The sequence below is a fragment of the Ceratotherium simum genome, chromosome 8 (assembly GCF_057802395.1).
Source record: "Ceratotherium simum simum isolate JZ-2026a chromosome 8, ASM5780239v1, whole genome shotgun sequence".
NCBI lineage: Eukaryota > Metazoa > Chordata > Mammalia > Perissodactyla > Rhinocerotidae > Ceratotherium > Ceratotherium simum.
The window spans coordinates 55,229,877-55,254,842 of record NC_141907.1 but is presented as its reverse complement, the minus strand read 5'-3'; the positions used below and the strand labels follow the sequence as shown (position 1 = coordinate 55,254,842).

The 24,966-nt window shown below is 34.7% G+C and overlaps 1 pseudogene; it reads left to right on the top strand.

Annotated features, from left to right (window-relative positions):
- The first annotated feature begins 215 nt into the window (after nt 1-215).
- LOC101404855 (UDP-glucuronosyltransferase 2B31-like) lies at nt 216-18,419 on the top strand (annotated as a pseudogene).
- Nucleotides 18,420-24,966: the final 6,547 nt, after the last annotated feature.

Sequence of the window (24,966 nt, the reverse complement as noted above, 5' to 3'; positions counted from 1 at the left end):
TTAATCATAGACATCAAACACTTTTGTATCAACTAGAGGCATCCAATTTTACTTTTTCCACTTGCGATAAAAATACTCTGAAGGTTCATATAATGTATTTACTTTGACGTGTAGGAGTTATATTTTAACTTTCTGCTGTATTCCTCCCTGGAAACAAACATGAGCAATGGCAAAAGCGAAGAGCAATTTGAAAAGAAGCATTGCATTCCACAAGGATGTCTATGAAATGGATTTCAGTTCTGCTGCTGCTATAGCCCAGTTGTTACTTTAGCCCTGGAAGTGGTGGAAAGGTGCTGGTGTGGCCCACAGAATACAGCCATTGGATCAATGTGAAAACAATCCTGGATGAACTTGTCCAGAGAGGTCATGAAGTGATTGTTCTGACATCTTCAGCTTCCATTCTTGTTGATCCCAACAAACCACCTGCTATTAAATTTGAGCTTTATCCTATGTCTTTAACAAAACATGATTTTGAGATTTTTTTCAGAAAAGTGACCCACAAATCGACATATGACTTGCCAAAAGATACATTTTGGACGTATTTTTCACTAAAGCAAGAAAACTTTTGGGACTTATCTGATTGTATTAAAAAGCTCTGTAAAGATGTAGTTCTGAACAAGAAACTTATAACAAAACTGCAAGAATCAAGGTTTGATGTCATTCTCGCAGATGCCATTGGAGCCTGTGCTGAGCTGCTGGCTGAGCTACTGAAAACACCTTTTGTGTACAGTCTCCGTTTCTTTCCAGGCTATACAATTGAAAAGTATAGTGGAGGACTTCCACTCCCACCATCTTACGTACCTGTTGTTATGTCAGAATTAAGTGATCAAATGACATTCGTGGAGAGGGTAAAAAACATGATATATGTGCTTTATTTTGACTTTTGGTTCCAAGCATTTAATGAGAAGAAGTGGGATTAGTTTTACACTGAAGTACTAGGTAAGTCACGTTTTTAGTAGCTTGAAGTTCTAACTTTCTAGTGCCCTAGAAGATGAATTTGCAATCATCTTTTACAAGATAAATGATGAAGTGAACATACAAAATGATCTCTCAATCTCACAAATATTATGGAAATGCTTAAATTACAGGGTCAGTTAGAACCCGGTGGTCCATTACTAGTACAGGACATTCAAAAACCATGAATTGAAGCCATGAGGAGTTCTTTAAGCAATCATGTATCCATTCTTGTTTATTATTTGTTGGTAATAGGCTTTATTTCCTAGAGGAGTTTTGGGTCCACAGCAATACTGAGTATAGATTTATCATATATTCCCTGCTCCCTCACATACATCGCCTCCTCTATTCTGAACATGTCCCACCAGAAAAGTACATTTGCTACAATTTATGAAACTATGTCACATCAATATCCTCCTAGTTTCATAGTTCACATTAGGTTTACTCCTGGTATTCTACATTCTTTGAGTTTGGATGAATTTATAATGTCGTTTATCAACAATTATAGTAACATACAGAGTAGATTCACTGCCCTAAAAATCCTCTGTGCTCTGCTTAATCATCCTACACATCAATTATATCATAATTTTTTTCATCTTTAATAAAATGCGTTAGAATGTCACTAAATACCTTGACCAAAGCAGACACTTAGATTAAAGAATTACATACGTCTAGCACAACCGTCTCTGAAGCATGAAGAAATTGTTTCCTCTTGTACACTTTAGATTCATTTAAAAATTAAATTATTTTGCCATATTACCTGAAGGATTCCTTCACAACTTAGAGATACAGTGGCTCTATCCCAGATGCAGGAGTCTATAATTTGAATTCTTAATGATTACACATTCCTTCACTAAGTACTTACAAATTGTCTCTTTTAAAGGCCTAAAATGATTTTGAAGGGTGGACATATTCATTATTAGCCTACATTTTTTCAAAATTCTTTCTTTATATTAAAGAAAAAATGGCCCAAATTAAGAGTGAGCAAATCTATTTCCATACTTTAGACAATTTTCCAGCAGTTTTTTGAAAATATTTTTATTTAAGATGCAAATATTATTAAGCTTCTAACATGAAGCAAATGCAGGAGCAGACATACTCTCAAAAACCTCACAGTTTACCTGGTAAATCTACGATCAAGGGAATGGCTTGGTAAATTGTGGAAACTAGACTGAGTACTCTAGGGAAAGGTCGTTCCATGGATATGGTAGGGTTAATTGACTGAGTAGTTAAAATCATTGTTTATATTAGCATTTGTTACTTTTGCAGCTTTACAGATTAACAAATGCATATTCATTTCTTTAGTAGCTTAGGTTGAATAATACTTTATGATTCTTTATATCCTGATGTGACACTGGAGATAAAAGTCTACCAAACTTTTGTCTATATATATGAACAACATATATATAAAACATGTACACATATATACATACACACACATATATATGTACACACACATATATGTACACAAATTTGTATTTTCACATCACAAACACTTTTAAACATCTTTAGCTATGTCATTCCAAGCTCCTTTCAGAAAGTGACCTTGTATATGCACACTACAATACTCACATTTTCTCTACCTTTGTTTGCTTTTTTCCCAGGAAGATCCACTACATTATCTGAGTTAATGGGGAATGCTGAACTGTGGCTCATTCTAACTAATTGAGATTTTGAATTTCCTCGCCCATTCCTACCACATTTCGAATTTGTTGGAGGACTCCACTGCAAACCTGCCAAATCCCTGCCTCAGGTAACCTATTCCTGTTTGTTTTGCTTAGTTTACTTGGAATTTTTAGTAGGTAGTTATCTGTGTTCTTTATTTAGAATATTTGTTCACAGCGAGAGAGATATTAGAAGCCAGGTAAAGTGACCTGCCAATTAGGAACTTAAATATTTCAATATCTTTGCAATTATCTGAATTTCATTATCATTGCAGAATAAAGTAGTATACCTAGAAGACTGGGAGTAGGGTCAGTTAAATTAAGGTCTCTTATTCAACATATAATTAAGTATCAGACAATCATTCAAAGAATATTCTTAGCGTAGTACTTGGAAAGGACTGGATATGCAGAGAAACGGTGCAGAAATGATTTCCACTCGTGCACACCTAATATTCAACTTGGAATGATAGAATATAAAGAAGTAATAAAAATTGCATGAAAAGTATTATAATAAGGAAAAACCTCAATGCTAGAGAATATCCTGCAGGATCTCAGAATCATTGATAATTAAGTGAGACCTGAAGGATGTTCAGTAATAGGAGGAAGGGCAGGGGATAGAGGAAGATGCAAAAAGTAAAACAGGTAGAGTAATACAGGGTGTCGTCAAGAAATCTAGGTTTAGTCTAGTGGGAAGATGCTGAATAAAGAGGCAGATGATGCTGGATAAGTAAGTTAGAGAAAAATAATTATAGGGTTGTTGAGGCATCTAGTAAGGGCATTAGGGAGCCAATGAAAAGGAAAAAATGGAGAAATATGGTCAAATTTCCTTTTTTAAAAAGCTCACAAGTATAGTCACTGGATTAGACTGCAGAGGCGAAAGAGTGGAAAGGAGGACCACATAGGAGGTTGTTTCAAGAATTCAGGCAACAGATGATGGAAAACTGGACATTAAGGTTATGACTACACCTACTCTTATAATATCAACCTCCTATTTCTATTGAGTGGAAAAAATTACTTAATACAGATAAAACGCTTAAAATGTCTCTGGCACATAGTCAGGGATAAAGAAGTAGTATTAAGTACTGTCATTATTGTTATTTTTGTTACTATTATGAATACTATTAATAACTACTATGTTTCAGCTTATTTTGATATGATTTCTCATTTAATAAGAACTGGTTTCCAATAGATCCATATTGTATTTTCAACCAAAACCATAGAGAACAGATATCCTGAGAGGTACTAAAAAAGTAAATGTATAATTTGGCAATCAGATGAGCAAATGGAAATGCTAAAATTTCTTGTGAGGGTAGAAGCACTTCACCAGTATTTTAGCATTAAGGGAAGACCATTCCCAACAATATGAATTTGTGCCCCAACAATATTGGCAGCCAAACCCCAATGTTTACTTGCCTTCACTACAGCATTTAACAATTCATTTAAGATCCAGGGCATATTAGAGCATAAAAGGAATTTGCTTATTAGAGCAGGTATGTTCTGCCACACACCAAGCCCATATGAAATCTCAGTAAAGATTCCTCAGGGAACATCATTCTAGAAATCTTAGCTGCCTGTCAAAACAATCAAAGAGAAAATGTATACTGTATATATATATATAAATGACCATAAATTCTGCATATTTAACAAAGACCAAATAATTTCTACCACTTGGATCTGAAATCTGCTCATACTTTAAAATTACAAAATACTTCCGTTAGTATATATGATGATATTCCTTATGAAAGAAAGGAAGAACCTATATATTTTAAATTGATATAATACCTTTAAGACATAAATAGAAACAAGGATCTTTTAATGAACTATTAAATGATCTATTAAGAGATTCTTTTTGTCTACCATTTGATTAGCAGCACCAAAAAACTGAGATCTTATTCAAAGGTTAATGCAATATCTCCTTTTTCTTTTTACTAGTAAGCAAGGTCTTTTATTTATTTTCTTATTGTAGTAACATCAGTTTATAACATTATATATTTCAGGTGTACATCCTTATACTTCTATTTCTGCATAGATTACATCATGTTCACCACCCAAAGAATAATTGCAATCCATCATCACACACATGTGCTTAATCATCATTTTCAACCTCCTGCCTCCCCCTTTCCCCGCTTTTGATTGCAAATTATTTAGGCTCATATGAAAACTTTCACAAGGGTAAAGGCTGAGGTAAGGTAAGTGAAAGTTATAGTTGGTCTAAACCCATTCTTGAAAGTTGTCCCCTTCATATTAAGGGAGAGTGGCAATGTCAGTAAGGGTGAAAAAAGAGGAGGGGGAGAAGGAGGACAAGGAGAAGGATGAATAGCAGTAAAATCATAATAATTAGGAATGGCAGCTGTTGTTATTATGTTGCAGAAACAAGACGTGGATCCAAGTCAAAGATTGTGAAAACTGTCCTTATTCTTTATTATAGAAAGTAAATTGTTCCCCAAACTACTTGTTTTCCATTAATTATTAGGATCGGAGATAATTTATGTACTTTCCTTTGAAGAAATAAGACATATGAGAAATTGCAACAAGATTCTTAAAAATGCTTATAGCTTTTGACTTCATAATATCCTCATGAAAATATACAGAGAAACATAATCAAGATGTGAAAAAAGCAAAAAAATTCACACTGAGGATATAACTGGATGGAGAATAGAGCAGAATCTTACTTCATTTTAGATTCTGGTTTATACATTTCCAAACATTCTTTCAATGAGTGTGCGTTATTTTTATAAGGGTGTCACAGAATGATGATGACCACTCCAACTCAGTGATAAAGCTATAAAGAGAAGTTGTATTACTATAGTTGTATAGGTAACCGCCTTCTACAGCGTAGTTGAAGAAGGCTATTGGCAGAGAGCTAATGAGACAAATCACTGAACACAGGTAATTGTAAATGTTGCTATAGGTTACTGGACTCCCACAGATTACCAGGGTGCACAATGTTACTGATAGAGAAGTACAGTGACCTTCATATGAAACTAATGTCATCAGGGTAGAATTATACTTTTGAAGAATTCTCTGGACAAGGTAGAGTCTGCAATGTAAAATTTGGAAATGTATTCCTCTTTTGTTTATTCTGTAAAAAAACAGCTTGAATAGAATGTTTACGACAACGATTAGGATAAGAAGGAACACTCTATATTGAAAGGATTATGTCAATATTTTCCAGAGAGAAAAGAAGAAATGAATGAATTTAGAATAAACAAATGACTTTAAAATAGTATGGCTGAAAAATAAAAATTGAATATGCAGCTATGATGAGATATCCAGGAAATTTTTGGCTCCTCTACATTTTTTTTTCTTTGTGAGAGAGTACATTGAGCAATGAGGAATTATTCTAGGACAGAAAGCAATATATTTTTTTTAATTGGCAAAGTTCTGGGACTACAAGACAGAATAATTCTGAAAGCATTCTAGGCAAACACAGATTCACCATGAACTTTATACAGTTTGACCTGAGATCCTCAAGAAGATGTCCAGATCTCCATTGCAGAAAGCCCTGCTATACCTCTCCCACTGTGAGGTAGGTGCTCCCTGGGGGACTCAGTGAGGTGATGATGAAGGACCCTCATAGCCAGTTACACATAGCACATTCTACTGGGATATCAATATTATAATATGAATTCAGGGCAAAAGGTGTTATACATAAACAAGCCAAAAATATGGTCACTCAAATAAGTAACTAGGCAAGTATATTTCTGGATGAAAAATAAAGATTTTAGGGCTATGTCATGAAAATTCCAAATGGTATTACCAGACTCATGAATGACAGTGATTCTTAACCTCCAGCCTTTAAAGAGTGATTTAGGGAGAGAGCTTGGGAAATTCTGACAAAGGTTAAAGTGAGGTATAAATTATATAGAACTTAGAGAAAAAAAAAATAAAGTCATCCCAATCATAATGAACTTTTCCTCAGGGCTCATAGTCAGAGAAATAAAATACTAATGACTAAACAAAAACATTTCTCGAGAAAACCTGCCTGGAATGAACACAAATGTTTTAGTAGAACTAGAACAATAAAGGATCAAAGTGGAGTTAAGATCCTGCGGTGTAGCCTCCTTCCAAGAATCTGTATTTGTGTAGGCCCACCTCATATTATTTTGATCACTTCATGGTGCATCTCAGATATTGCATGTTTTTACATTGACGTAACATTTGTTTATAACATAGAAATTTCAGGTGTACATAATTATATTTTGACTTCTGTATAGACTGCATTGTGTTCACCATCAAGTCTAGTTGTCATCCATCACTGTACACATGTGCCCCTTTACCCTTTTTGCTTTTCCCCCACCCTTAACCCTCTGGTAACCGCTAATCCGTTCCCTGTATCTGTGTGTTTGTTTATCTTTGACATACAAGTAAAATCATTAGGTATTTGACTTTCTCTGTCTCATTTATTTCACTTAAAGCTAGAAATGATTAAGCTTAGTGAGGAAGGCACATTGAAAGCCGAGATAAGCCAAAAGCTAGGCCTGTGTGCCAAAGAGTTAACCAAGTTGTAAATTCAAAGGAAAAGTTCTCGAAGGAAATTAAAAATGTTACTCGAGTGAATGCATGAATGATAAGAAAGTATAACAGGGGGATGGCCCCGCCCCTAGTGGTTAAGTTTGATGCACTCCACTTCAGCGGCTCAAGTTCAGTTCCCAGGTGCAGACCTACACATCAGCGCCCATGCTGGGGCGCTGACCCACACACAAAAAAGAGAAAGATTGGCATGGATGTTAGCTCAGGACGAAGCTTTCTCAAGCAAAAAGAGGAAGACTAGCCACAGATGTTAGCTCAGGGTTAATCTTACTCAGCAAAAAAAAAAAAAAAAAAAAAATGTATAACAGACTCATTCCTGACGTGGAGAAAGTTTTAGTGGTCTAGATAAGAAATCAAACTAGCTACAACATTCCCTTAAGTCAAAACCTAATCCAGAGCAAGGCCCTGACTCTCGTCAATTCTACGAAGGCTGAGAGGTGAGGAGGCTGCAGAAGAAAAGTTTGAAGCCAGCAGAGGTTGGTTCATAAGGTTTAATGAAAGAAGCCATTTCCATAACATGAAAGTGCAAAGTGAAGCAGCTGTAGCAAGTTATCCAGAAGACATAGCTAAGATAATTATGAAGGTGGCTACACTAAACAGCATATTTTCGATGTAGATGAAACGGCCTTATACTGGATGCCATCCAGGACTTTCATAACTAGAGAGGAGAAGTCAATGCTTTGCTTCAAAGTTTCACAGGACAGGCTGACTCTCTTGTTTGGGGATAATGCAGCTGGTGACTTTGAGTTGAAGCCAATGCTCATTTACCATTTTGAAAATCCTAGGGCCCTTAAGAATTATGCCAAAGCTACCCTGCCTGTGCCTTATAAATGGAACAACAAAGCCTGGATAACAGCACATCTGTTTACAGCATAGTTTGCGGCATAGTTTATGGAATATTTTAAGCCCATTGTTGAGACCTACTGCTCAGAAAAAAAGATTCCTTTCAAAATATTACTGCTCATTTACAGTGCACCTGATCACCCAAAACTCTGACGGACATGTACAAGGTTAATGTTGTTTTCATGCCTGCTGACACAACATCCATTCTGCAACCCGTGGATCAAGGAGTTATTTAGATTTTCAAGACTTATTATTTAAGAAATACATTTCATAATGCTACAGCTGCTATGGACAGTGATTCCAATGATGGATCTGGGCAAAGTAAATTGAAAACCTTCTGGAAAATATTCTTCATTCTAGAGGCCATTAAAAACACTTGTGATTCATAGGGGGAGCTCAAAATATCAACATTAACAGGAGTTTGGAGGAAGCTGATTCCAACCTTCACGGATGACTCTGAAGGGTTCAAGACTTCAGTGGAGGAAGTAACTGCAGATGTGGTGGAAATAGCGAGAGAACTTGAGTTAGAAGTGGAGCCTGAAAACGTGGCTGAGTTGCTGCAATCTCCTGAAAAAACTTTAAGAGATAAGGAGTTGTTTCTTATGGATGATCAAAGTAAGTGGATTCTTGAGATGGAATCTACCCCTAATGAAGATGCTGTGAAGTATGTTAAAATGACAGCAAAGGATTTAGAGTATTACATAAACTTAGTTGATAAAGCAGCTGCAGAGTTTGCGAGGATTGATATCAATTTTAAAAGAAGTTCTACTGCAGGTAAAATGCTATCAAACAGCATCACATGCTACAGAGAAATTATTCATGAAAGGAAGGTTCAATCAATGCAGCAAACCTCACTATTGTCTTATCTTAAGACATTCCCACAGCCACCCCAACCTTCATCAACCACCACCTTGATCAGTCAGCAGCCGTCAACACTGAGGCAAGGCCCGCGACCAGCAATAATATTATGACTTGCTGAGGGTCAGAGGCTGCTTAGCATTTTTTAGCAATCGAGTATTTTTTAACTAAGGAATGTACATTGTTTTTTAGATGTCGTGCTATTGCACACTTAACAGGCTACAGTGTGGTGTAAACATAACTTTTATATGCTCTAGGAAACCAAAAAATTTGTGTGACTCCCTTTATTGCAACATTAGCTTTGTGGTCTGAAACTGACCCTGCAACATCTCTGAGGTATGCCTGTAATTAATAACATTATAAATAAAGAGTATGGATATAATATTGTCTAAGAGCATTTCCTCCTCTATACTGTGTACTGTCTCTATTTCATTTCTCCCTTATTCAAACAAACACACACAGAAACACACACATATATTTGCACAAATATATATAAAAAAGGAAAGAAAACTCATATCAATCATATACTAGCAAAGGAAATGAGGGATTAGGTCTGATATAAACAGCCACTAATGTAAAAGAAATGGAGGTTCTTCACAAAATTAAAAATGAATTACCATTTGCTCCAGCAATTCCACTTCTGGGTATATATCCAAAAGAATTGATATTAGGATCCAGATGACATATTTGCACACCCGTCTTCAAAGCAACACTATTCACAAGAGACAAAAGATGGAAGCAAACCAAGTGTCCATTGACAGATGAATCAATAAATAAAAAATTGATATTTATACACAATGGAATGTTAGCCATAAATCTGAAGGAAGTTCTAACAAATGCTACAAGATGGCTGAACCTTAAGGACGTTATGCTAAGTGAAATGGGCCACTCACCCAAAGACAAATATTGTATGATTCTAGTTATATGAGGTATCTAGACTAGTCAAATTCATAGAAATAGAAAATAGAATGATGGTTGCCAGGACTTTTGAAGGGGGAAATGGGAATTTATTGTATAATGGATATGGCCCCAGTTTTCCATGATGAAAAATTTGTGAAGATTGGTTACAGAACAAAGTGAATATACTTAACACCACTAAACTGTACACTTAGGATTCATTAAGGTAGTAAGTCTAATGCTATGTGTATTTTACTACAATTTAAAAAAACAGGCACTACTCTAATAATTCCTGATAATGCAAAATTATCTCTCTTTAGTTGTTTCTAGTAGTCCTTTCAATACTGTTTGCTATGCAGTTGTGCTTTTGTGATGGAGCAAAATCTTTCTCCACAGGAAATGGAAGAGTTTGCCCAGAGCTCTGGAGAAGATGGTATTCTGGTGTTTACTTTGGGGTCAATGGTCAGAAACATGACAGAAGAAAGGGCCAATGTGATTGCATCAGCCCTTGCCCAGATTCCACAAAAGGTAAGATAAAGTCCCTTGTAGGGGACAATTATTTAATGTGTGTGTTAATTTTTGAAAGGAGTATGATTACAGAAATTTCCTGCATGAAAGGTAGACTTCACTGTATTATGACAGACCCAACTTATCTCAGATATTAGTTTAAAAAACAAAAAGTATACGACAGGTACTAAAGTAGTACCAGGGTGTTTTTGACTGACAATAACTTTGGAATTAACATTGCAATAAAAAAGAAATTTATTTAACAGGTATGAAGTATTGGTATTATAAAGATATTGCAGGCAATTACAGATGTCACCAAATTCTTCCCTGTCATTTGCTCCTTTTCCTCATGGGATTCCTGAGGGCACTATACACACTACAGATGTACTCAGAAAGTGGTTAAATTTTAACAGTGACATTCAGCAGGAATTGATAAAAGTCTCAAAGGCATCCTGCAGTTTAGCCTTGCTAGGTAATCCGGCCTCTTTTACTTCCCCTGGATTTTGGAATAGGCCTATTCAATGTGCTTCTCAGGGTGCTATTCAGAGAAATGATGATCAAGGTTCAACACGTTGCGTGCAGGTAGACACAACGATTTAGAGAAAGAAAAAAACTCTCCTGAAAAAGAAGAAGGAGAAAAAACTGCCCTTTTGAACTGGGACCTGCTAAGGTCTGAAGCAGGAAAACATAAGACAAAGGGTGGAGGTGGGTCCAGCCCTTAAGGTGACCCTGCACTTTATAAAATGTGTCCCTGCAAGGACTCTGCTTCTAATCCATCAAATAATAACCCCTCCAGATTGAAGAAGGAGAAGGAAATATAAAAAGGATTCAACCAGAATCAAGCCTAGCATAAAACATTTTCAGATTCCTCTTTTCCATAAAATATGGTAGTAAATTATTTCTACTAGAAATTTTCAAGTAGAACAGACTTGGAGTCTCTGGGTATTTGTGAACTTCTTCGTAGTTTCCTAACTGATATACCTTTCTCCTTATCACCTATGCTAATTTGCTGAGAATCTGAAGTTACTTTAACACTCACATAGCAAATAGATGTTAACCACTTGTACATTAAGATCTACCTTATGAGGATTGCTTGGGAATTGCAAAATCTGTCCCTAATTTTTGTACTGTGATTGGAAATGGTTTGGCTATAAGAAACCATATTAATCATTGCTATCAATGCATTGTATCGCATCACTGAAGTGTTAACAGTCAGGTGAATAAAAGTTAGCATCATCATGATAGTCAATCTTTTCCAATGGCTATACTATTATTTACGAATTGCCAATGGGCTCTTCTTTTCTATTTTTAAAGAATTCTTGAACCTAGCAATAGTAATAATTCTGGATTCATGTAAAAAATTACCACTAGAAATTTTTTGTGGAAGGAGAGATTAATAATTAGTAATCTAAAAGAAGCTAAGCATACTTGTTAAGTAGAAATTATTTATTATTATTGACAAATTGTTAAAGATCAGGATTATTTAATTCTGATGAATAGCTGATTGCATTGATTTTTAAATCAAAAGATGTAAATGTAATAAAATAACTTATGAAATAAAAAGATGTATGTAAACTGCTTCCCACATCACTGAAAAAGAAATAAACAAGTTAATATTAAATCTGGAAGATGAGAGCTAGTATAATACATAGTTAAAACAAAATAAATGTACAAATAGTAATTTGCTACTGTTTTTTGCATTAGAACTGTAATGACTATGTAAATTTTTTTGTATGCTTAAAATGGTCATTGATAATCTCACTGTCTAACCCCTAAGTGTGAAGCAGCATGATTGCATTCATACCTGATTCAATATAAAAATAAGTACATGTAATATGAGTATTCCTGTTACATTAGTATTTCATTGGTTCTCGTTATCTAACATCTCTTATCCTCATTTCCTCATCTGTCACATGGAAGGGGTTTAACTAGGCATCTCAGTCTATTTAGAGTCTAACATGCTATAATTATAAAGTTCAACTCATGGAATAAGGTATTTTCTTTACTCTAACAGGTTATATGGAGATTTGAGGGCAAGAAACCAGATAGCTTGGGGCCAAACACTCAGCTTCATAAGTCGATTCCCCGGAATGACCTTCTTGGTAAGACTCTGGGAAACAAACACTGAAATGAGAGGAACAGCCAATCAGAATGATAATAGTTCACCAGGAAAGAAATTTATTGAATGTTTATTATTGAAGACGTCAAAAATAAAACTTAACTTTCTCTTTTATTTATTTATTTATTTATTTTTGTGAGGAGATCAGCCCTGTGCTAACATCTGCCAATCCTCCTCTTTTTTTGCTGAAGAAGACTGGCCCTGGGCTGACATCCGTGTCCGTCTTCCTCCACTTTATATGGGACGCCGCCACAGCATGGCTTGCCAAGCAGTGCATTGGTGCACGCGTGGGATCCGAACCAGCCAACCCCAGGCCACCGCAGCGGAGCGCGCACACCCAACCGCTTGTGCCACCCGGCCGGCCCCCAACTTAACTTTCTTATACTTATTTCCCAGTCTTACGGGAAAAGGTGAAGATATAACACTTGGCATTTTATTATGCACAGTCACATTCATTATGGCCAGACTCAAAGTATCTTTATTTGGTGTGTAATTACCTATCACAGAGCATTTTTCAACACCTTTCTAGGTTGTCACTCTGTCACCTAATTCTCCCTTTACACCAATTCTTTCCACCACTGTGGGGTATACTATGTGCCACTGATAAATAACATCTCTTTATTACTGGTGACTCTCTATTTTCTATAGGAAAATTCCATAATCTTTTTCATGAAGTAATAATACATTTCATGATAAAGTGTAGTTTTTCCTTCCACTGATTCCTGTGCCACCACCATCATGCTTTCTGCTGCCTTGACACGGTACTTATCAGACTCAGTAACTTCTCTGCTTCCTTAAGAGAATATATTCTCACATGTTCCCCCTCTTTTTTTGAACATATTCTTTTTTTATCCAGAATAATTTCTTTCAATTTGTCCTCCTGGCAACTTGTATTCATTTTTCAAGTCAAGAGAAACACATCAGTCTTTTCAGTAGCTTTCACTTGCCTCTCCAGCTGACTGAGCTGTTTCTTCCTTTGAGATCTGAAAGACAATTTAATGCGGTTTCAAGTGTATATTAATTTGTTATCTAAATATACCAACACTTGCAGTGCCTTATATTGACCTACTGGCAGTTTATTTTAAGACTCATAATTAATAATTTGCTGCAATTCACTCAATCCTAGGTCATCCAAAAACCAAAGCCTTTATCACTCATGGTGGAGCCAATGGCGTCTATGAGGCGGTCTACCATGGGATCCCTATGCTGGGCATTCCTTTGTTTGGGGATCAACCTGATAATATTGCTCACATGAAGGCCAAGGGAGCAGCTGTTAGACTGGACTTCCACACAATGTCAAGTGCAGATTTGCTCAATGCATTGAAGACAGTTATTAATGACCCTTCATGAGTATCAAAATTGTTTTCAATAGATAGTATTTATAGATATGTTCTCTTGTTAACAGAGAATGAGTTTCATCACATTTTTAAGAAGGTAATTTTGAAACTATTCAGAAGATTTAACCATTCTTGTCTACTTTTATTTTGAGCCACATGTTTACTTCAAAGTGCATTTTAACCCTCTTGATTTAATGGGTAACCAACTAGTGCAACAATTTTTACACCCAAAAGGTACGGTGCTACAGGTATTTGTAAAAAGGACACATTTTTAAAAACATGATAGAACTAATAGAAGGAAAGAATGATGAACTAGAAGAAATATCATAAATTATATCTATTCAGTACCTGAAATTTCTAAACTGCAAATATCTTTTGCTCAAAATTGATTTTTATCAGTATTTTAATACAATTTATAATTAAATATAATTTACATGGTATAAAATTAAGTATAAAATTCAAATATATTTAATATGTTTACAGATCTATGAAATCATCAATATAATATAAATTTAGGACATATTCATTATTGTAAAAAGAAATCTGATATGCCTTCAGTCACTTTCCATTTCCTGCTCCCCAAGGAACTATTAATCAAATTTCTGACTCTATAGTTTAATCCTTTTGGACATTTCACATGAATGGAATCAGATAATATACAGTCTTTTGCAACTGGCTTCTTTTGCACAGCATAATGTTTTTGAGTTTCTTCCATTTTGTACCGTTGTATTGCTGAATAATATTCTATGATATGAATATAGCACATATTATTTATCCATTTATCAGTTAATGGATATTTTGGTTGTTTCCATGTTTGGCTATTATGATTATTGCTCTTATGTTTTTGTGTGAACATTATGTTTTCATTTGTTTTGGGTAGCTATTCACAAGTGGATTCTGGATCACATGGTAACTTTACGATGAACTGCCAAATTGTTGTACAAAGAGGCTGTACCATTTTACACTCCCACCAGCAATACATGACGTTTCCAGGTCTCCACATCATTGCAAACACGTGTTATCATCAGCCATTTTTATTGTAGCAATCCTAATGGGTATAAAGTGGTCTCTCCTTGTGGTCTTGATTAGTATTTCCCTTATAACCAAAGGTGTTGAGCATATTTTCTTAAGCTTATTGTCCATTCATATACGTTACTTGGAAAAATGCCTGTTTTAATTCTTTGCCTGTTTTTTAATTGGGTTATTTGTCTTCTTATTATTAGACTGTAAGAATATTTTCTATACTATGGATACAAGTACTTTATCAGATAACTGATTTGCAAATATTTTCTCCCATTCTGGGTAGTTGATTTTTCACTCTTTCATTGTATTTTTTCAAGCAGAAAACATTTTTGTTGTTGTTGTTATTTTTATTTATTTATTTTTGTTTATTGCAGTAACATTGGTTTATAACATTGTATAAATTTCAGGTGTACAACTTTCTAATTTTGATAAAATAAATCTTTAATAATTAAATTTTTTCATACTCCCGAGGAAAATAGTGTGAAATTTATAGTGCCTAGCACAGAAATCATCAATTTAGCATTTATTACTACTATCAGCATTATTATTATGTTAGGAGGGTATCACCTCAGAATACTTTAAATATGTATTATTAAAGAGAAAAGAGTAGTACAATTGAATAAAAAACACTTTTAGAGGAGGCAAGAAAGAATAGAAAAATAAACATAAAGCAGGTTGGAAAAATAGAAAAGAAAATACAGGATAAGATAGTACATGCAAGTGCAAAGATTTCAGTACTGACAGTAAATCTAAACAGACTAAATCGTTTAACATTAACAAAATTAACTATATATATGTACATATATATATATATATATATATATATATACTGTTTAGAAGACATTCTTACATGGACATGTACAAGAGGACTAAGTGCAAAGGAAGAAAAAGACCTATTTCAACAGTAACCATAGAAAGATGCTGTACCTATACTAATATCAGACACAGTAGACCAGAAGCACCACTAAAAATAAAGATAAATAATTCATAATGACAATAGGTTAATCTTTCAAAATAATACATATTATTAGTTGGTAACATCTATAAATGAATCCTCCAAATAAACAAAGTAAAAGTAGACAAAAAAGAAAAACAAATTATACAAGTTTATAGTCACAATGGGACATCTTTAAAGACGTTTCTCAATAGTATAGAAAAAGATGACAAAATAATGAATAGGTACAAAAAAGATTTGAGGTAACATATTTTTAAAATGTAACCTATTTTATTTATATGACAATGATGAAGACACATTTTTCAAGAGCATACAGAATTACTAATGTAATTGACTACATATGCTGTGGCATAAACCAAAATGCAATATTTGAAAATTTTCATATCAGACAGAGTATATTGTCTGACCAGACTACAATTAAGTTAGTAATCATCAAAAAACGTTAATGAAAAAAGATCTCTAAATTTTGACATTTAAGCAATACATTTCTAAATAATTCAGAGTCAACAAATAAATCATAATCATATATCAACCTTAATCTCATCAAATCCACTTCTAGGTATTACACAACAGAAATGCATAAATATGTAAACCAAAAGACATATACAAGAATGTTTATAACAACAGTAGTAGTAATGGCCAATAAAATATAAACAATCTAAATGTCAATCAATCAATAAATGAAGAGATTGTCTGTGATATTGTCACACAATAAAATACAATATAGCAAAGTAATTAAATAAAAACTGTTACAGAAAAGCCAAAAACAAATGGTAACACACTATGATTCCAATATGTAAACAAGAAAAACTAAACTGTGATATCTAAAGTCAAAATAGTAGTTAATTTGGGAAAGGGAGTGGTGAAAAGGTCCAGGAAAATGGGGTGCTTCTATGTAGCTTTTAGAATCCTATATCAATATCTGAGTAGTGTGGACATTGGTATGTGCATTTCATAACAATTTTCTAGCTAAATTTGAAATTTTGAGCTGATCACTTAGGATATGTGCATTTTTTTATGTATCTCAAACTTAAAAGGAATATTTTACAAAATATATTGTATTTAGAAATTCTAGGAATCAAATAGTTAAAAAAGGAAAAAAATACAAAAAAAAATCGAAAAAATGTAGGGGTTGCTATAATATCATGGCCAAGAAAAGCCTCTCTGAGATGTGACTACCTCTACTATCAGGAGGTGGAAGCAAGCCTTGGGGTGTTGCAGGGAAGAGTGCTCCAGGAGAGGGACAGAGGGGACTGAAAGTACAAAGGTGATGAGGTGAGAACACCTTAGGCAACTTCCAGAATCAGCTAGAAGACCAATGTGCCTACAACAGGGTGTGCATAGGAAAAAGTGATAGGAGAAGAGGTTACCAGGGATATGAACATGTAGGGTCCTGTAGGGTAAAGAACAGATTTGCAATTTATTCTAAATGAGATGAGAAGCCAGATGGAAATTTTGAGCAGGGAAGAGTCATAATCTGTTTTAAAAAATGATTCTACCTACAGGAAGGAAGATAAAGAGCAAGGGGTAGAAGAAAAGAGTGAAAGCATAGGGACTGCTAAGGAGGCATTTAACCCACGATGACATGGTTCCTCTTTAAATACTTCATGAGGATCATTCTAAAAGTGCATTTCCACCATCTCGCTTATAGCTCTTACAATGGTTCATATCATTTCCTCTGCTAGAAAAGATTAAACGAGTCCAACTTAACTTCCATCTTCACTTATTTAAAGTGTTTGTCATTCAGAAAATTCCAATTTAAAAGCCAAACCATCTATGAAGACCCAAATATAAATATACTATTACTTCTGCAATTCTATGACATTTATTTATTTTTTTGTCTTAATTTACGTCTCTTTTTTTTTAAATTTTTTGTTTATTGCAGTAACATTGGTTTATAACATTGTATAATTTCAGGTGTACATCATTATACTTCTATATCTGCATAGATTACATCATGTTCACCACCCAAATACTAATTACAATCCATCACCACACACATGTGCTGAATTATCCCTTTCGCCCTTCTCCCTACCCGCTTCCCCTCTGGTAACCACCAATCCAATCTCTGTGTCTATATGTTTGTTTATTGTTGTTGTTATCTACTACATAATGAAGGAAATCATACGGTATTTGACCTTCTCACTCTGACTTTTTTCACTTTGCATAATACCCTCAATGTCCATCCATGTTGTCACAAATGGCTGGATTTCATCGTTTCTTATGGCTGAGTAGTATTCCATTGTGTATATATACCACAGCTTCTTTATCCATTCGTCCCTTGATGGGCACTTAGGTTGCTTCCAAGTCTTGGCTATTGTGAATAATGCTGCAATGACATTTATTTTAAAAGATATGTACACCACTTTTCAAAAGCTTTTCGTGGAAATGATAAGCATAAGTAAATTAATTTTCTTTCAATGATGCTATCTTTGTGTTTCGTCTTTAGATATAAAGAGAACGCTATGAAATTATCAAGAATTCACCATGATCAGCCAATGAAGCCTCTAGATCGAGCAGCCTTCTGGATTGAGTTTGTCATGCGCCACAAAGGAGCTAAACACCTGCGGCCAGCCTCCCATGACCTCACCTGGTTCCAGTACCACTCTTTGGATGTGATTGGGTTCCTGTTGGCCTGTTTGGCAACTGCTATATTTGTCTTCACAAAATGTTGTCTGTTTTATTGCCGGAAGTTTCCTGAAACAAGGAAGAAGGGAAAAAGGGACTAGTTGTGTCTGAGGCATTGAAGCTGGAAGGCGTCATAGATAAGACTCCTCAAGTTTATTCCAGGAAGAAGATATGATGTAAAGGTACCTTCCTCTTATGACAAAACAACCTTTCACAATTTAGCTTCTCAGATCAAAATTTGTTTTCAAGGAATTTATTCCCTGTTTAAGAGTTAGAAATATGTCATCTAAAGAGAAAAAAACTTGGGAAAAATAAAGTAAAAATAAAACTACTTGCGTATATGTTGAAATTATTATTCTAATTCGAAAGTTATACCAAAAAAGAAAATTGAGCTTAATTGTATTTCAAACACTGCATATAGACACAAGAAAATTAAATAGTCTATTCATAATATCAGTATTATTTTGGTGCAGAATTTTGTAGTTTTGTCTTTTGCTAAAGAAACTATTCAATATTTAGATATGTGTAAAATGATTCACCCTTCCATTTCCTTTTGGGAGACCACTAATGTTGCTTGGCTTTTATTGTGCATCCAGCCTCAGCATCATTCCTTATCTAAAGACAGGAAAAGACATTTGCCTTCAACGAGTGTTAACTCCTTTCCCAGTGGATGTATGTGGATTTAGAAATATAACAACTGCTACCTGCTTCCTATTATAAAACTGACCTATTTATGAGGACTTTTGTTTCACTAGCTTATTCTCCTTAGCTCACAGCCCTTTAAAAAGATTCACCTGGTTGCTTTCACTCTCATTTTAGCCTTTAAAAATGGACGTAAGGTTCTAATTGTAGGTTTGGTAATATAGAACCTGCACTCTAAAAGAATTATTGAATTTTCATTGTCTCCAAATCTATGTGTACATACATATATGTCCACTTCTTCAAAAGAGGGCACAACTTCACTTGGCAGCTTACAGATATGGTGAGCAATTCAAGGTGTTTGTTAAATGCAGTTTGAAATAACGATTCTTATTCTATATAACAATACTAGTTTAACATGTCTCATTCTTTCTCTCTCTCCTCAGAAGCCTGCCATCTCATCTCTCCCATTAACCTAATACAGAATCATTGAATCCCTCGGCATGACAAAAAAGAAATACAATCACCATTTTCTTTCAAACCCAGGCATGCCATGACTATCCATAATCAATAATAATGCAGATTCAAAAATTACATAAATTTTTGAAAATATGTAAATCAAATGACAAGGGTTCTCAAGGCCTTCCTGAATCCTACAAATCAGGGATTCAATTTATAATCAAAGTGGTCCAGTTTGAGAAAAATATATCTGTATTTATTGGTCAAGGGACCATCATCAAAGTCTCACAACAAACTTTCTCTAGTCTATGGCATGAATTTATTTTAAAAAACAAGTTAAAACTTTAATGCTGAGGGAATTACAGGGTAAATTTATCACAGATTTTCCCATACAACTACTCTAGATAATTGATACATTTAAAAATATGAAGTGCCATGATAAATAATATTAATATAATATAAATTAATAAAATAATAAAGTATCATAATAAATTAATAAAAGGTAAAGCGTATCATAGTAAATAATATTGTTAAATAATACATATAGGCTTTTTAAAATTTTCCTCAAATATATCGTGCAACGCATGTAACAGGAAAAGGATTGGTATCCATTGTGTGAGGAGAAATCTTACAAATCACAAACAAAAAGGCAAACATTCCAATATGAAAATAAATGGAGGATTGAACAGGCAACTCACAGAAGTAAAAATGGCCCATAACGTATAACAGACAGCAAAAGCACAAATACTTCAGGAAATATAAATTAAATCAATGAATTATTTTCCCAGAGAAGATTTATCAAACATAAGAATCTGAGAAAATTATTTTTTAAGAAGTATAATGTAGAATAACACTTTCAAATAAAACTTAAACATACCATCTAACCATGTGACTCTACATATGGGAAACTATCTACAGAAATACTTACACATCCACACATTATGCATAGGAAGTTCCCTCAAGCATCTATGTAGCTATCCATCGATGAATAGACTCACCTCCTATGAATGTTATAAGGTATATAGCGATTACAAAGCACATGTAGATTACAAGCGTTATTGTTGAATGTTCCCCATGTCACATTTCTAAATAAAAAAACAAGTTCCAGGTTAAAAAAATAAACATTATGCTCCACTTTGGAAATAAAATTAAATATATGTAAATTTGCATATACACAAAGGAAATCATTAAGAAGAACACAGAATTTCCAATGAAGGGAATTTTAATGTTTATTCTAAATATGTCCTCACCAATGACCCTTCACAATTGTGTTTTCAAGTATTAATTATGTAGTTTAAAGAATTAATTAACTAAATAAATATATTGGTGCAAGATAATAAGTTCCAAGACTTTGATAATGTTATCAATTCATTAGTGTCATTCAGAATACTTGAATTGACCAGAAATCTGGTGTACTATTTATTTTTATTAAATTAGAGCCATATTTAGGACACTTAAGTTTAAAATATCTAGAAATAAATACATTACAGTGTTTATTAAAAATTTCAATAGTTGTAAAAATCTAACACAATTCTTAACGATTTTACTGTTTCTATTGTCAATATTTAATGAATTTTATAGTAGCTTACTGCCCTCTGCTGGCTTACTTCAAAAAGTTATATTTGTGGTGATTTAAGATATGCGTACAGGAGTAGTCTAAGATGGCAGCATAGGAAGACTCTGAATCACTTCCTCTCACAGACACACTGAATCTTCACATACATATAGAGCAATTGCTCCTGAAGAAGACCTAAGTTCTGATTGAATTGCTGCTGCACAACAAACAGAGGAAATACATAGAGAAGTGTAGTAGAGATGGAGACATAGTATCAAGGGGAACCCCACCTACAATGCAGTGACTGGCAGCAGAGAGGGATATCACAGTAGGGAAGCACAGGCTTGCCTGCCATGAGGCACAGCCCAAAATAGTGTTTTAGAGAGCACCTAGGCTACATGTGAGGAAAATCCAATTTGCTAGCCCCAGAGAATCTTCAAAACAGGCAAGGACCTGCTGGAACACTCTCTGGGGTGGGAGGTGCCAACAAGTACCATTTTCTGCATTGCCCTCCACCCGGTAGCCTTGGAGGGAGCAGGATCCAGAGCTCTAGCCAGTTTATTAAGGCTGCCCTGGTGAGCCAGGTGCTTCTGATCCACACCAGCTCCAGCCAACCCTTAAGGGCAGCCCCAGCAAGGTAAGCCCTGGGACTCACTATCAGTGACCATTGTGGCTTTAGCCATCCCCTAAGGTGGGCCTCAGCCAGTGAAGCTCTGGAAACCAACCAGTCCACACCTGCTTTTGATTCAGCCATTCCCCAGTGGTGGGCCCAGCATGATGAACTGTGGGAACCACCTGGCCCATGCCCACTCTGGCTCCTACAATTCCCAGGTGCACCCCCAGTGCAGCATGCCTCTGACACCCCATTCCATGCCCCATCCAGCTCCAGGCAACGCCCAAAGGTGGCCTGGCATGTCTCACCCCAGGAAAAACCTGGCCCAGACCAAATACTACCCCAGTCATCCTACCTAGATGGCCCAGGCACAGCACAACAAGACTCTTCCAGCATGCACCCACTGCAGTGCCAGCTGGCAAGTCAAAGAAGCCCAGACTCCTTGTGCTTCAGGAATTTCCCGGCCTGTGACCTTGTCAGCTCCAGTCAGCCTACCTGTCATGTGCAGTCTACACAGGGAAAACTTCAACACAGGCCCACCCCTTCAAAACTAGGAGAGGTAGCCATTTTACCTAATATATAGAAACAATCATAGAAAGTCAAATAAATGAAGAGACAAAGAAATATGTTCCAAAAAAAGAACAAGATAAAACCCAGGAAACAAAACCCTGAATAAATGGAGGTAAGTAATTTACCTGATAAATTTTTCAAATGAATGATCATAAAATGGTTACCAAACTCCAGAGAAGAATTGAGGAGCATGGTGAGAACTTCAACAAAGAGTTAAAAATATAAGACAGAACCAATCAGAGCTGAAGAATATAATAACTGCAATGAAAAATACACTAGAGGGAATTACTAGCAGATTAGATGATACCAAAGAATGGATCAGCAATCTGAAAGACAAAATAGTGGAAATCACCCAAGCAGACAGCAAAAAGAAAAAAGAACTGAAAAAAAATGAGGATAGCTTAAGGGACCTCTGAGACCACATTAAGCATACTAACATTTCCATTATAGGTGCCCAGAAGGAGAAGAGAGAGAAAGAGATAGAAAACTTATTTGAATAATTAATGGTGGTAAACTTCCTGAATCTGTGGAAGGAAACAGACATCCAGGTCCAGGAAGCACAGAAAGTCCCAATACGATGGAGATACACACTAATACATATTATAATTAAAATGGAAAAAGTTAAAGAGAGAATCTTAAAGGCAGCAAGAGAAAAACAAGAAGTCACATACAAGGGAACTCCCATAAGACTATAAGCTGATTTTTCAGCAGAAACTTTTCCAGCCAGAAAGATGTGGCAGGATTTATTTAGTGCTGAAAGGAAAAAACTTACAATCAAGAGTACTCTACTCAGCAAGGTTATCATTCAAAATTGAAGGAGAGATAAAGAGTTTCCCAGATAAGCAAAAACTAAAGGAGATCATCACCACTAAACCAGCCTTACAATAAATGTTAAAGGGTCTTCTTGAAGGAAGGCCACAATTACAAACAAGAAAACATATGAAAGAAAAAATCTCAGTTTCAAGTTGAAATATTTAGTAAAGGCAATGGATCAGCCACTTCTAAAGCTATTATGAACATTAAAAGACAAAAACAGTAAAAGTAACTATAACTAGAATAAGTAGTTGAAAATACACAAAATAAAAAGATGTAAAATATGACATCAAAATCCTAAAATGTGTGTGTGGGGGAATGCAGCACTTTTAGAATGCATTCAAACTTATGCAATTACCACCTGAAAATAGACTGCTATATATGCAGGTTGATATATATGAATCTCTTGTTAACCACAAACCAGAAACCTACAGTACATCTAAAAAATAAATAAATAAATAGAAAGAGACCCAAATATAACAATAAAAAAACACATCAAACCACAAGGGAAGAGACCAAGCTGGGAAGAAAGAAAGAGAGAGGAACTACAAAGACAATTAGAAAACAATTAACAAAATAGAAATCAGTACATACCTATCAATAATTAGTTTAAATGAAAATGGACTAAATGCTCTAATCCAAAGTCATGGGGTGGCTGACTGGATAAAAAACAAGAACCATCTATATGCTGCCTCTAACAACTCACTTCAGATCTAAAGATACATGCAGACTGAAAGTGAAGGAATGGAAAAAGATATTCCACGCAAATGGAAATGAAAAGAAAGCTGGAGTAGCAAGACTCATATCAGGAAAAATAGACTTTTTTTACAAAGACTGTAACAAAAGACAAAGAGAGACATTACATAGTAATTAAGGGTCAATCCAAGAAGAAATTTAACATCCATAAATATTTATGCATCCACATAGGAGTACCTAAATATATAAAGCAAATATTAACAGACATAAAGGAAGAAATTGATAGTAATAAAACAATAGTAGGAAACTTAACCCCACTTATATCAATGGATAAGTAATCCAGACAGAAAATCAGTAAGGAAACATAATCCTTAAATGAAACATTAAACCAGATGGAAGTAATGCAAAACATGGTAAAGTGCTGAAAACATTTGTTCTATATACTTGTATTCAATTTGCGTTAACTATCACTATTAAATCACTAGGAATATTTCCACAATGATTCTAGTTTCTATATAAATTGCTTAATATATGTTTCAAATGTAACATGTTTCAAATGTAAATGATAAAAATAACAGCAATTCTTATTTTGACTATGTAGGAATTACATTTATGGTACAACCCAATGACTGACAAACTAGGGTTTCTAGTCCAACTCTGGCCAGTCATCTGTTGTTGTTGTTGTTATTTAATGAGATATATTCACATAACATAAAATTCACAATTTTAGCCATTTTAAAGGTGCTGTTCAGGGGCATTTAATACATTCACAATGTTGGGCCATATCATCACAATTGGATCCAGAGCATTTTCATCACCCGAAAAGGAGACCATTTAAGCCATCACTTTCCATATCTCCCTTTCCATAGTCTCTGGCAACCACTAATGTGCTTTCTCTATCCATGAACTGCCTATTGTGTACATTTAATGTAAATGGATTGATACAAACTGTGGCCTTTTGTGTCTTTCATCTTTTATCTAGTTTCATTTAAAAATTAAACATTATTACCATATTACTTGAAGGATTCCTTCCCAATGAGAGATATATTGGCCCTTTCCTCAACTCAGGAACCTATAATTTGAGGCTTCTAATGATCTTACATTCCTTCAGTAAGTATTTACACATCATCTCTTTAAAGACCTAAAACGCTGTTGAAGAGTGGATACATCAGTTATTAAACTGTAGTTTTTTGAAAATTGTCTATTCATTAAAGACAAGTGAGCCAAAATTTAGAGGGAGTACATCTATTGCCATACTTTATAAAAAAATTCCCGTTGTTATTTGCAAATATTTTTATTTAAT